Below are 12,501 nucleotides of genomic sequence, written 5' to 3' on the forward strand. Positions count from 1 at the left end.
ACAGGGACAGAGGAGAATGTAGCAGAGTGGCACCACGGTGACTGTGCATCCAGGGCCTGGCTGGACCAGCAAGCATGTCCTCATTGGGGTGTTCATAACACATGGTGTCACTGTTCCCGGTTATGGGGTTTGTTGTGCTTCTGGTAACCCAGCCTCCTTTGGCAACTGCGGGATATCCTTTCAGTGTATCCTTCTTCTGCTTAAGTTCTTATTTGCTACCAAGAACACACGGACAGAAGTGGGAAAATTCTGATGACCTTTGGCATTGAGAAGTGCAAGAGGATGACAAAAATAAAACATCAAAAGGAGCCAAACCAGAGAAGTGATGGCTCAGAAAATAAGACCAAGCAAAAGATTCATGCTGCTAAAGTGGTATTCAATGACTCTGCCTCCTCTTTTTCACAGTGTAACCTTTACAACAGCACCCTCATTTTTGAAAACTGATGCTCTCTCTATTTGCTTGACACAGTGGAGGATGCTACAAGCGAAAACACATTGATTTTCTTTGTTTTATTCTGTTGACAGCTTCTTCCGTTCTCAAATTTCTTGCCAATTCTTAGAAACTGGAAAGTGATAGCTTTTTAAACTCCTTAGCATTCAGTTCAGTTTGTTGTTGCTGTTCCGTAGCTAAGTCATGTCTGACTCTTTGTGACCCCATGAACTGCAGTATGCCAGGATTCCCTGTCCTTCACTATCTACCAGAGTTTGCTCAATGCTCAAACTCATGTCCATTGAGTCGGTGATGCCATCCAACCATCTCATCCTCTGCCACTCCCTTCTCCTTTTGCTTTCAATCTTTCTCAGTATCAGGGCCTTTTCCAATGAGTTGACTCTTCACATCATGTGGCTAAAGTATTGGAGCTTCAGCTTCAGTATCAGTCCTTCCAGTGAATATTTAGGGTTGATTTCCTTTAGGAGTGACTGGCTTGATTTCCTTGCAGTCCAAGGGACTCTCAAGAATCTTCTCCAGCACCACAATTCAAAAGCACCAGTGCTTTAGCACTCAGCCTTCTTTATGGACCAACTCTCACATTGTACATCATTTAACAAATCTTTATCCAAGGCCTACTGTGTGCAAAGCGTCATGCTATGCATTAAAGCTAAACTCATAACAAAGGGAGATATTTCAAGTCAAATTCAACTGGAAATTTTGTAATTAATGTTTGAAATTTTTATTTTAAATGTAAAACACCAAAGTAATTACTGTGTGAGCACTTAGGGTTACATACAATACATTCCAGTGCTATAAAACTAAAAGGGTTCACAGCGGTGACCTAGGAGTCAAATGCAAACCACAGGCTGGTTCTGTTTAAGCCACATGGAGTTGGTGTTTTTTCAGGTTTTCTATCAGTTACTTAAAAGTCTGTATATCTATGAAAATTGGAAGATCCAGTTCCCTATTCCTGACCTGGGCTGCCACCTGACAACATGGAGAGCGTTCTATCCACCTCTGCTCCAGTTATAAGGGGCAGACAGCTCTCCCATGAGTCTCAGGGCCCAGGCTCTGATATTTTATTTAATATCAAATCCACTTTGCAAATTTATTTTACCTGCTTGGTCCCAAGAGGCACTGTGGATTCTTATTTTAGATACATCATAAAGTGAACTTTTAAAAAAGAGACACACATGTAATTCAGATGCTTCAAAACTTCCATTTTCCACAAGGGGGAAAAAAAGGAAGAACAAAATTTTTCCCACTTGAAACATTTCCTGGATTTTAGACTTTCTGGAAATATTAATTTATAAGGTACTGCATCTCTTATTGCATCACATTTTGTACTTAAATACTTGTTTTCAGGAAATGACAAAACCTTCTGCCTCCCTGGTTTATACACATCCCACCCTTTAGGTGCAGGGAAGGGCCTGGGAACATCTGTCAAGTTTAGAAGGAAAAAAAAGCAGGTGGGGTAAGAACCTCATGACTTTTTAAACACTCTTGCCTTGATCATCATATTTCTCTAATATATCAAACATCCTTTTTTTAAGAGCAAAAAGCATCTGATGCTATCAAGGCAATATTTTCAAACTGTTGCATGTACATATTTCTATTTCTTCCAAATTTCCTTTTTCTCTCATTAAGAGGAGGCAGGCAAAAATTGCTCATACCTTTAATTCACACATAGCACTGCAAAGAGCTTGAATGGTCATTCAGTAACACTTGGCGAGTGCCTGAAAGCTTGAATGAAAAAGGGAATGAAGGAATGAACAAAGGAACAGAAACGGAAGAGAACAGAATAACAATATTTTTGAGGCTGAGGGAACCACAAGGAGCCCTCACTGCCTGCTCTCCAGGGCTGGCAGCTGCCTAAATGCCCTTCCTTTATCTATCCAAACCCAGCCCATCAGCTCTCCCACCACTGCCGTCCACATGCTAGGATTCATACTCTATAGGCTCATTTTCCTAAAAACCTTTACTAAAAGTAAAGGCTGGTTTATAAAAATCAACATGCAAACTCACATTTATGCTCCTGTGATTACTTTTTCCCTGCATAAATAATGAAAAATAATCTACAATACACTGAGGTGGTATTTTCTTGTCCCAAAGAAGTGAGGGCTATAAGCACTGCCTGGGATGCCTATAGATGTAGTAAATGGTGTGGATTGGAAGCTTTTTATTTTTTTGGAAGGGATGCACAGTAAGGTTGCCAGGGCATGGGGCCAACATGGTACAGTGGAAAGAACCCAGGTTTTGGAGACAGTACATCTTTTTCCTAGCTAGGAGGGAACAAAGCATGGTAGTTAAAAGTATGCACTCTGGAGTCGGATGGCCCTGGAGCCAGTGCTGACTCAGCCACCAAAACACAACCTGGGCTGAACCTCCTGAGATTTTCTGTCCCCTGTGAAGAAACTGGGGGGATCCCCACCTTGGGAGGCTGGTGTGACAAGGCCACAGGATGGCACCACCCGGCACCCAGTCTGCCACAGTGGCGGAAACTGTGGCTAATCTTCTCCACAGCCTTTTTTCAAGGTCTTCCGCTGACCTTCTAGGAATGTCTGGTTACATTTTCCAAAACAGCTGTGTGTGTGCTGGCAAAGCACTGCACACTGTGGACCTTCCAAGGGAAAGATGCCATAAAGACTCATGGAAATTTTGTCAAGGCTTCTGGCTTCTCATCTCCTAAAGGAAGTCCAGGGAACACGGAAGGTAGTGTCTGCATAATCTTTACTATTTGAAACAGCCTTCCTCGCCTGCTGAAAAAGTCACACAAGAAACATCTTCGATTCTGGGTCCCTCGGTAGCAGAGGTAATAAAGGACTGGAGCTCAATTACACAAAATCACTGAATACAACAGAAAACTTCTTCTGGTAAATCTGCGGCTAAGCCTCAGGTTAATTCTGCCAATGTTATTCCTTGTGGACCTTCAATTTTCTGAACATATTTTTTTTTAATAATCCTAAAAAACATCAGCATAACCCGGACCCTTAAAAGTATAGCTAGTAGACTACATCACACATGAAATTTTCTTCCAAAGTGAGAATAAAGACCCAGTGAACAAAATGAGAGATAACGTTCAAGGTATATGTGCTACTGTAGAGTAACTACAGTTCCTTATTAGGTTACTAATCACATCATATAGTGGGCCCTTCAATTTTTTATTTCAAAAAAGGGTAAAAGAAACCACTTCTGTCTACTATCCTGCAGTGATAGAATGGTCTGCCTCCAGCAAGAATTTTCTCGAGTCCAACTGCAAACACCAGTTTTCTCTTGCTACCCAAGGATCAAATTACTGACAAAAAGTAGAAAAACAAACAGTGGCCTAATAAATTGCTTGTTTTGCAAACAAACTGCCTTCACGGATGGAAACATAAACCTTAAAAAGTCAATGAAGAAACACGTCTTTATAAGGCCACTTTGCCAGTGCCCGGGCAGCCTATGTTCCCCACCCAGAGAATTGTCATGTCCATTTTAATAGTTAAGATTTTAAGAGACCATGGGGAACATTAAGAAAGGCAAGAGCTGAAGAGTCAGAAGAATAAGAGCTGAGAAAAGCAAACTCAAATCTGGATGCAATTAAAACAAAACCAGACATCCTTTCCCCTTCCCCACGGTGAGCACTGCTGCATCCAGAAGGGAGGCACCCGGGAGGGCCACTGTACAGTACCCAGCACGTCACAATAGTTGAGCGTAACTACAGCATAGGAAGGGCTGCCCTGGGGGCTCAGATGGTAAAGAATCTGCCTGCAATGCAGGAGACCTGGGTTCGATCCCTGGGTTGGGAAGATCCCCTGGAGAAGGGAATGGCTACCTACTCCAGTATTCTTGCCTGGAGAATTCCACGGACAGAGGAACCTGGTGAGCTAGAGTCCATGGGGTTGCAAAGAGTCGGAAATAACTGAGCAACTAAAACTTCACTTTTCACAGCATATAATATATTATACTATGATAATGAGTTTGAGCAAACTCCAGGAGACGGTGAAGGACAGGGACACCTGGTGTGCTATGGTCCATGGGGTCGCAAAGACGCAGACACGACTTAGTGACTGAACGACAACAATGATAACAGCATCCTCTGTTTATTTAGCACATATGTGCCAGGTACTGCTATATGTGAATACAGTACACATGACTATGTGCACATATATTACATAGATAGAAAAATCTATATATTAACACAGAAAACATATTTTACGTATTTAACATTAAATATATTAATATATTTACAACTAATATTAAACATGTATGTAAAATCTCATTGAATCCTTAAAATAACCTTGAAGCAAACAACATCCCCATCTTAAAAGATGAGAAAACCGGGATTAGGAAGGTTAGGTAACGTTCCCAGGGGCACAGGCAAGACATTAGGATACACACGCAGATAAGTTTTATCTAATTCAAAACCTGGGCTCTTATACACCATATCATCAAAGAAGGTTCCAACAGTAACCCCACCAACACAACCACCTAACCTGGATCAGCCCCAGTTTCTGATCGGAGATACCCCACAGAAAGGTGGGTGATAGACGAGCTGAAGCAGCTCACCCTGCAGATGAGACCCAATTTCTTTCAACAGAAGCACAGCCAGTTCATCCTCGTCATAGACCCAACAGTAAATCTCTCAAACAAGTTTATAACCATGGCCTCCACAAAAGGCATCAAATCTGGGTCTTGCATGAAAAGCCAGCAACCTCGGAAACCCCTCACCAAGTTCCTGATCTTAGAGCCTCTTTAGACACCCTTGACTCCTCAGTCCTCCCAGCGGCCTCCACGCTGTAGCTGGAGGAACACACTCCCTTCAGCAAAACAGCCATAAATGCCACTCTTTCATCTCATCCTCCTGCAGGAGCTGGGGGAGTCCCACAATGGATAGAATATTTCATTCACACTCTGTCTGAAGAACAATTTTTCCCATAGAGAAACTGGGTAGTTAAAATTCTCAACCAGATGAGGTTGAGAATAGGCCCCAGATGAGGGCCTATTCATGCAATCTCAAGTCACAAATAACAAAACTATAGTCCATCTCATAATTTTTTTCAATCACAAAATTATTTCTCTCATAAATTTAACCCTTCATTTCTTTTTTCCACTTTATTTTTTTAACTGAAGTATGTTTGCTTTATAGAATTTTGTGAATTTCTGTCATACATCAACAAGAATCAGCCATAGGTACACTCATGTCCCCTCCCTCCCAAGCCTCCCTTTTTGATATTATACATCACACTATAATGTATGTATGTGATCAACCTCTGCCAACAGAAGTTTGTTGAAGAATACAAACCATAACTATCACATACTAAGTGCCAACATCATGTTGGCGACAGAACGGAATTTTAATAATAAAATGCCACAGGGGATATAACAGAAATCACTTGGAAGCTACACATATTTGGTTCTTCCTTGATTCTTTATTCAGGAATCTATAAATACTGCACAGAGCTGGGATTTTAAGCCCTGGGAGTGGAATGGTTCTAGCAAGATCAGAAACTGGCAGTTTCTGCAAAGAACATAGTTCTCCTTTTAATTAAAAAAAAAAAAAAAAAGGTTTGTTTTCCATTGCTGACCCTCAGAATGTAGAAAATAGAAAACCCAGGCTGCCTCAATTAAGCTGAGAGGAACCAAGGAAATATTCTGCTCGTGCCTAGGGTAGAGCTTAAAAGTGGAAATGTGACAGAGGCAGCAAGGCTGATAATCAACAAGGATGACAACACTCATAAAGCTCAGGCTGGACACCGATCGGCTAACGCGCCGTCATTTGCAAGTCTCCCTCCTGCGCTAAGAGCTCTAGCCTCTGCCTGTGAAGTAAAAGATACAGGGCCAGGAGGTCACGTTGCTCCAGTATGTATTAAGGGGCAAGGAGACGGACGTATATATAGAGAGAGAGAAGTAGCTAGTTTAACAAAATGGGTCCCTTCCTAACTGACAAGAATTCATAATTTATTTCTATTCGTTTGTTTAAAAAAACACAGCAACCAACCAGGCATCTCTACCATACTGTGCTCCTTTTAATTTTAATTCAGCCTCAAGACAATAACTAAAATTACCCCTAGATTGTCAGTAGCTTTAATAATAAGAGTAACGGACTGCCTAAACTTAGGAAACATATGAATCTGATTTCCCCAAAGGTTTGTAGAGTAATAAAAGGCCAATGCTTTTAAGTAGAAAGCAATTTCTGGGTTTTGCACACAGCCCAGCACGAAAAGAAGGCTCTTGGGCAAGCTTCCACAGCAATCAGCGTGGAAGCAGAGATGTTTTCTTTTCCTTTCCCAGTGGTGAAGTTAGAGCTATTGAAGAGCTGCTGTGTGCCGAGCTGCAAGTCTTCTGAAAGGAACTGTTATCTAATCACCACCAGGCCAGGCACTACCATCTCAGTTATCACCGGGCGACCAAGCCATTCCTCTGAGGGGCTGTGTTCCAATGAGCAGGAAGCAAGCATGGGTATTTGACACAGGACACACCCAACACTCAGGGAGGAGAGAAAGCCACTGAACCTATCACCACAAGGGGCACAACAGGAAATAACCCAGGAACCCAGGGTCAGTTAGTTGGCTTATATTAAAAGAACCACACCACACTCCCCAAAACCACTTAATTTTAGCAGAGACCTGCTATCAGAAAAAAGGTTAGTTTTTTACCTACTCTCTGATGATCTGAGTTTGAATGCTCTGTTGAAGCATCAAACACAAACACTGCCTCACTCTCCATGCTGTATTTAAGTCCCATCTCTCTGGCCTGCGGCAGTGCCCTTTGTGGGTGGTCAAGGACAAATGGCATTAAAGCCTATTATTGGGCTTTTCATGTAAGAAGGCTTAATGTGTCAGCTGCATTTTAATCTAAGGATTAGACGCTTACCCTCGGAAAATTCCTTTTAGAAACATCAATAAGGATTTTTTTTTTTAAGGATTGTTTTTTTATCTTAAAAATTATGTATAAATTTATTGGTATTTTACATCTGAAATAAAAACCTTTAACCAAGAAAATGAGGCAGCTGCTGCAATGTTAACAAGAAAGCCAAGATCTCTACTGAGGCAATCTAAATATATATCATGCCTTAAAAATAAAAGAACACCAGCTAAGACTCACCGCTGCAGGTATGTGTCTGGCCAAATAACCAATGCTACAAATCCTGCCCTGTATTTTCCTTAAGACTTTCCATACTGACTTCTGGTTAAAGACAGTGGACAGACACACATATTTAGTTCCTCTCTCTCCTAAACCCCCAGGACAAACATTCATTGCTTTTTAAAGGTATAAATCCACAAGGACAGAGATAACAAGAGAGATTTAAATTTTAAACTTTTTAAAGCTGGGAATCAATTGGATAATGGCAACTGATTTTGCAGACCCAAAGAAGCCATATCTTCCAATGTGTGAAACTCCATTCTTACACATGGGTTTCTCCAATGGCTCAGCCAGTAAAGAATCCACTGGCAATGCACGAGACACAGGAGACATGGGTTCAATCCTCCAGAGAAGGAAATGGCTACCCACTCTAGTATTTTTGCCCAGGAAATCCCATGAACAGGGGAGCCTAGAGAGCTACAGTCCATTGGGTTGCAAAGAGTCAGACACGACTGAGTGACTGAGCATGAATGAAAGAATTCTTAACCGTGAACTTACACTCAAGAGTCACCAGGAACTGAGAGAAAGTATCTAACATGAAAGACAGAAACAAACAGGGGGAAAAAAGTAATTTGACACAAATGAGGCGCACACACACACACACAAAAAAAAACCTTAAAAAAGAAAAAAACAAAGTATAATTAATCTCCTAAGAGAACTAAGAGAATAGCTAAGAGAAGAATGAGTAACAGTCACTCAGTCATGTCCGACTCTTTATGACCCCATGGACTATAGCCTGCCAGGCTCTTCTGTCTATGGAATTCTCCAGGCAAGAATACTGGATGGTGTTGCCATTAAGACTCTATAAAATAGAAGCATCAGAGAACAACAAACCAAAAAAAAAAAAAAAAAAAAAAAGAGCTGTCAGAAAACAAAAACATAACAAACAGAAAAAATTTAATAGGCTAGAAAGTAAAGTTAAGGAAATATTTTAAGACAACATCTTAAAAACAGAGGTGGGAAAGAGAAAAGATCACAGCACAGGACAAGTCAACATCTAACAGGAATTCTAGAAGGGAAGAATGGAGAAAATAGAGGGGGAAGTCAATAATGACAGACTTCAAGAAAATTCCTCAAGTGAAAGAGGTGAGTTTCCAGCCTGAAAATGCCTATTGGGATCTCAGCACAATAAACAAAAACAGACCCTCCCCACCGAGGAATATTATATGACATTTCAGAACACTGACGATAAAGAGGAGAACTAGAAGTCCAAGAGAAAAAGTCAGAAAGGCTGGTCACCTGCCCAGGACTGGGACTTAGACTGTCTTAGACCTGTCACCACTAACACTGGAAGTCAGAAGGTAATGAGAAATCCCTCACGATTCTGAGGTTCACAGACTTCCAGTCTGGACGTCTACGCCAGCCAGGGCGTGTGCATGCATGCTAAGTCACTTCAGTCCTGTCCAACTCTGCAACTCTGTGGACCGTAGTCCACCAGGCTCCTGGGTCCATGGATTCTCCATGCGAGAATACTGGAGTGGGTTGCCATGTCCTCCTCCAGGGGATCTTCTTAACCCAGGAATCGAACCCGCATCTCTTATGTCTCCTGCATTGGCAGGTGGACAGCAGCCAGTCTGTATATTAAATATAAATGTGATGTTCTCAGACCTAAAACAACTCACAGACTTACCTCCTGTGTAACCTGTTTGGAAGATTTTAGAGCATGTGGTTTGCAAAAATAAGGGAATAAACCAAGAAAGAAGAGAATATGGAGTGAGAAAATCAGGGAGGCCCAAACAGAAGTAAGATAAGAGAAATCCCCAGAATGCTGTTGAAGGAAAAGTCCATCTCAAGGCATGGTGCACAACAGGCCTGGAGAGGAGGCAGTCTAGATGGGGGCAGGGCCTAAGACTTCAGGTGAGAAAGTGTCAATAAGATAAAGTTGATAAAATACCTAAGATATTGGCAAGAGGTTCACATGGAAGGCTCTTTGAGGCCAACTTAGTGAGAAGTGCACACAAATTCTAAAAACAAGACAATTATTAAATCCAAGAAAAAAAGCGTGTGCAGGAAAGCGAAGGTAATTGGCATATCTGTGAATGCTGTTTACACAGTAGAAGATAACACCAAATAAACTGGGGGTGAGGGGAGAGCAAGAACACAAAGGGGTAAGAGGTCTTGCACAGATCCTTTAAAAATCAAGCTTGTGTAACTTTAATAAAACAAAAGCTAAACTGTAAAAATCTGGAGAAGGAAATAGCAACCCACTCCAGCAGCAGCAGCAGCAGCAGCAGCCAGTTTCTTGTGTGGGAAGTCCCAGGGACAGAGGAGCCTGGTGAGCTACAGTCCACTGGGTTGCAAAGGAGTTGGACATGACAGAGCAACTAAAAAACAATAAAACGTTTCAAAGAGACATCTACTATTTCATTAGTAACCACCTGACAGCTCATAAAGTACTTTCACAGACGTCCAATCATTTGACTTTTACCAAACTCTGCAAGCTAGGCTACCTCCCTTATAGAGAGGACAGAACCAGCACAAGGAAGCTAAGCAACGCGACGACAGCGACACAGAGTAACAGGGCAGAGGCACGCGGAGGCTGCGTGCGACGAGCGCGGCACGCGGAGGCTGCGTGCGACGAGCGCGGCACGCGGAGGCTGCGTGTGACGAGCGCGGCACGCGGAGGCTGCGTGTGAGAGCCACAGCAGGAGCCACTGAACAACAAACGAACTGTACATTCAACAAAGATTACGCTGGTGAAGTTTATGCTTTTTATAACTTAAGGAAAAGAACTATACAGACGGCTCGTCAAAACATTGATGGCTAGACGTCACCCCTGGAATTTCAACTCAGTAAGTGTGGGTGGGACCTAAGAAGTTCTACTAAGAAGTGACCAGATGATGCTGTTGTTACTGTTCTGGGGACAAAATTTTAAGAACCACTTCTCAGGTTCAAAGGTTCTCAGTCCTGAGTGCACAGCACTTTCACCCAAGACCCCAGACCAAGTAAATAAAAACATGAGGGCAGGAAGTGGGAGAATACCTGGACACGGAGGGTTTTGACAGCCTTAAGGGCGATTCCAATATGCAGGCATTTTGAGAGCCCCTGCCTGGATGCCAATACGCGGTGTAGCATATGTGAGCCCTGCAAGGAGGCCTGGGCTACTCAGCCACATCCTGGCTGTGCCTCCATTTCATCATCTATAAAATAATAGTTATGGAGTTGTTGAGACTGTTAAACAGAATAATCAGCAAAAGAACTCAGGGCAGTACCCATCACACAGTGAACAATAACGGTATTACTTTTGTTGTTGACTTACAGGAAACAAGGTTGCCCCTGATTTTTCAGCTATGAAATGGGTCAGGTTAAAGACAATGAACAATCTATTAGTATTTAATCCCAGGCTACTAAGCAAGACAAAAAGCTCCCAAGGACCTAAGAACAAAGTAAGGGGGATTAAATCTAAGAACTTTGTATGATTCCCACAAGCATTTGGCAAACCAAGGGTCATTTCTATAGAATTACTAGTTAATCCCTTTACTCTCTGAATAGGTGGTGTTATCTGGAGTATAATGGTAAAAAGCAGGTGTTAGAATCAATACTCAAACACCACCCCTTATTAAAGAAACAACATAATGCAGTGAGTTCACACAGAAGGTGATGCAGGACTCAGAAGAAACTCCTGGAGACATCTACATGGTAAACGCGTTCTTGTCAAAAGAAACTGAAAATGAAGACAAGGGCACAGTTCAAAGAGGTTTGTTCATTCAAGAAATATCTGAGTGCCTCCCACACACCAGGCACAACAATGGCGGGGGAGGACATGTCACTCACTGCAGGGCAGAGTCTGTCTTGCAGGGAGGTCTGCCCATGTGGATCTGCCCATAAAGCAAGCTTTGGGAATGCTGAATCGCACCCTTTTTCCTCAAAAGCACTGTAGGGAGAGGAAAACTTATGGTTTCTGCTCATTTCTTTCTTGCATGTGTAGCTGCATATTGGGGGTAGGGTGGGTCGGTTATAGGTCATCCACAGTGACGCAGTGTCTTGAGTCCACAGTCAGTACAAAGAAATCACTGTCTATATCCTCAGAAAGCAACATGACCCTCCAATGTCTGGGTCATGCCAAAGCTGAGTCCCCAGGCAAGCCTCCTGCATTAAGTCATTTGAGTCATTTCCCCACAAAACCTCACTGTTAAGGGAATGCATTCTTAATGAAGAAAATGGTTTCTTTCTCTAGACAGAAATGGTTAAAAGCCTTGGAAGTATTCTAGGGGTGGTTGGAGCCTCTCTGTCAGAAGTTACATCCTCACACCATACTGATGGGTTCAAATCACCTCCCAACCACCCAAGTCTTGGTTTTCTCTAAAGCTCAGAATTATATGCTCTCGTGTGCTCAGTCATGTCTGACTCCTTTGTGACTCCACGGACTGTAGCCCGCCAGGCTCCTCTGTCCACGGGATTTCCCAGGCAAGAATACTGGAGTGGGTTGCCATTTCCTGCTCCAGGGAATTTTCCTGACCCAGAGACTGAACCTGGGTCCTCTGCATCTCCTGCATTTGCAGGAGGATTCATTACCACTGAGCCACCTGGGAAGCCCAAAAGCTTAGAATTACTGGATCTGATTAAGCAATCAGCAAACATCTCCCAAATGAGTGCCAACTCTGGATACCGCTAATTGTGCCAAGCTTGTGCCCACCAGAAAGAAACAATGCCAGTACGAATGTTCCCCCCAGCAATGTCCCCTAAATATCCCTGGGGACACTCTATACCTGAGAAGCTAAAGATCGGCTTGCAAATCGAATATGTAACACCGCCCTGCTTGTACATGTAGATACTTCCAAACAGCAGGCTGACTTTGCAGACGTTCTTGCCTCACTGCCTCTTTGATGTATTATTAATCCAAGCGTGCCACAATCATTACACAAAGGTGACGGTGCAGATCAGGAAGCAGCCAGGATATCTGGCTGCTGTAGGTGCTTCCCTCACAGGCCACGTGACTCTGG

At 42.7% G+C, this 12,501-nt stretch overlaps 1 protein-coding gene across 14 annotated transcripts in view; it reads right to left on the reverse strand.

Moving 5' to 3' along the window:
• SGMS1 (sphingomyelin synthase 1) overlaps positions 1 to 12,501 on the reverse strand; it is a 327,516-nt gene that overhangs the window by 273,144 nt on the left and 41,871 nt on the right. The window lies entirely within an intron of this gene.

The sequence above is a fragment of the Bubalus bubalis genome, chromosome 23 (genome assembly GCF_019923935.1).
Source record: "Bubalus bubalis isolate 160015118507 breed Murrah chromosome 23, NDDB_SH_1, whole genome shotgun sequence".
Taxonomy (NCBI): domain Eukaryota; kingdom Metazoa; phylum Chordata; class Mammalia; order Artiodactyla; family Bovidae; genus Bubalus; species Bubalus bubalis.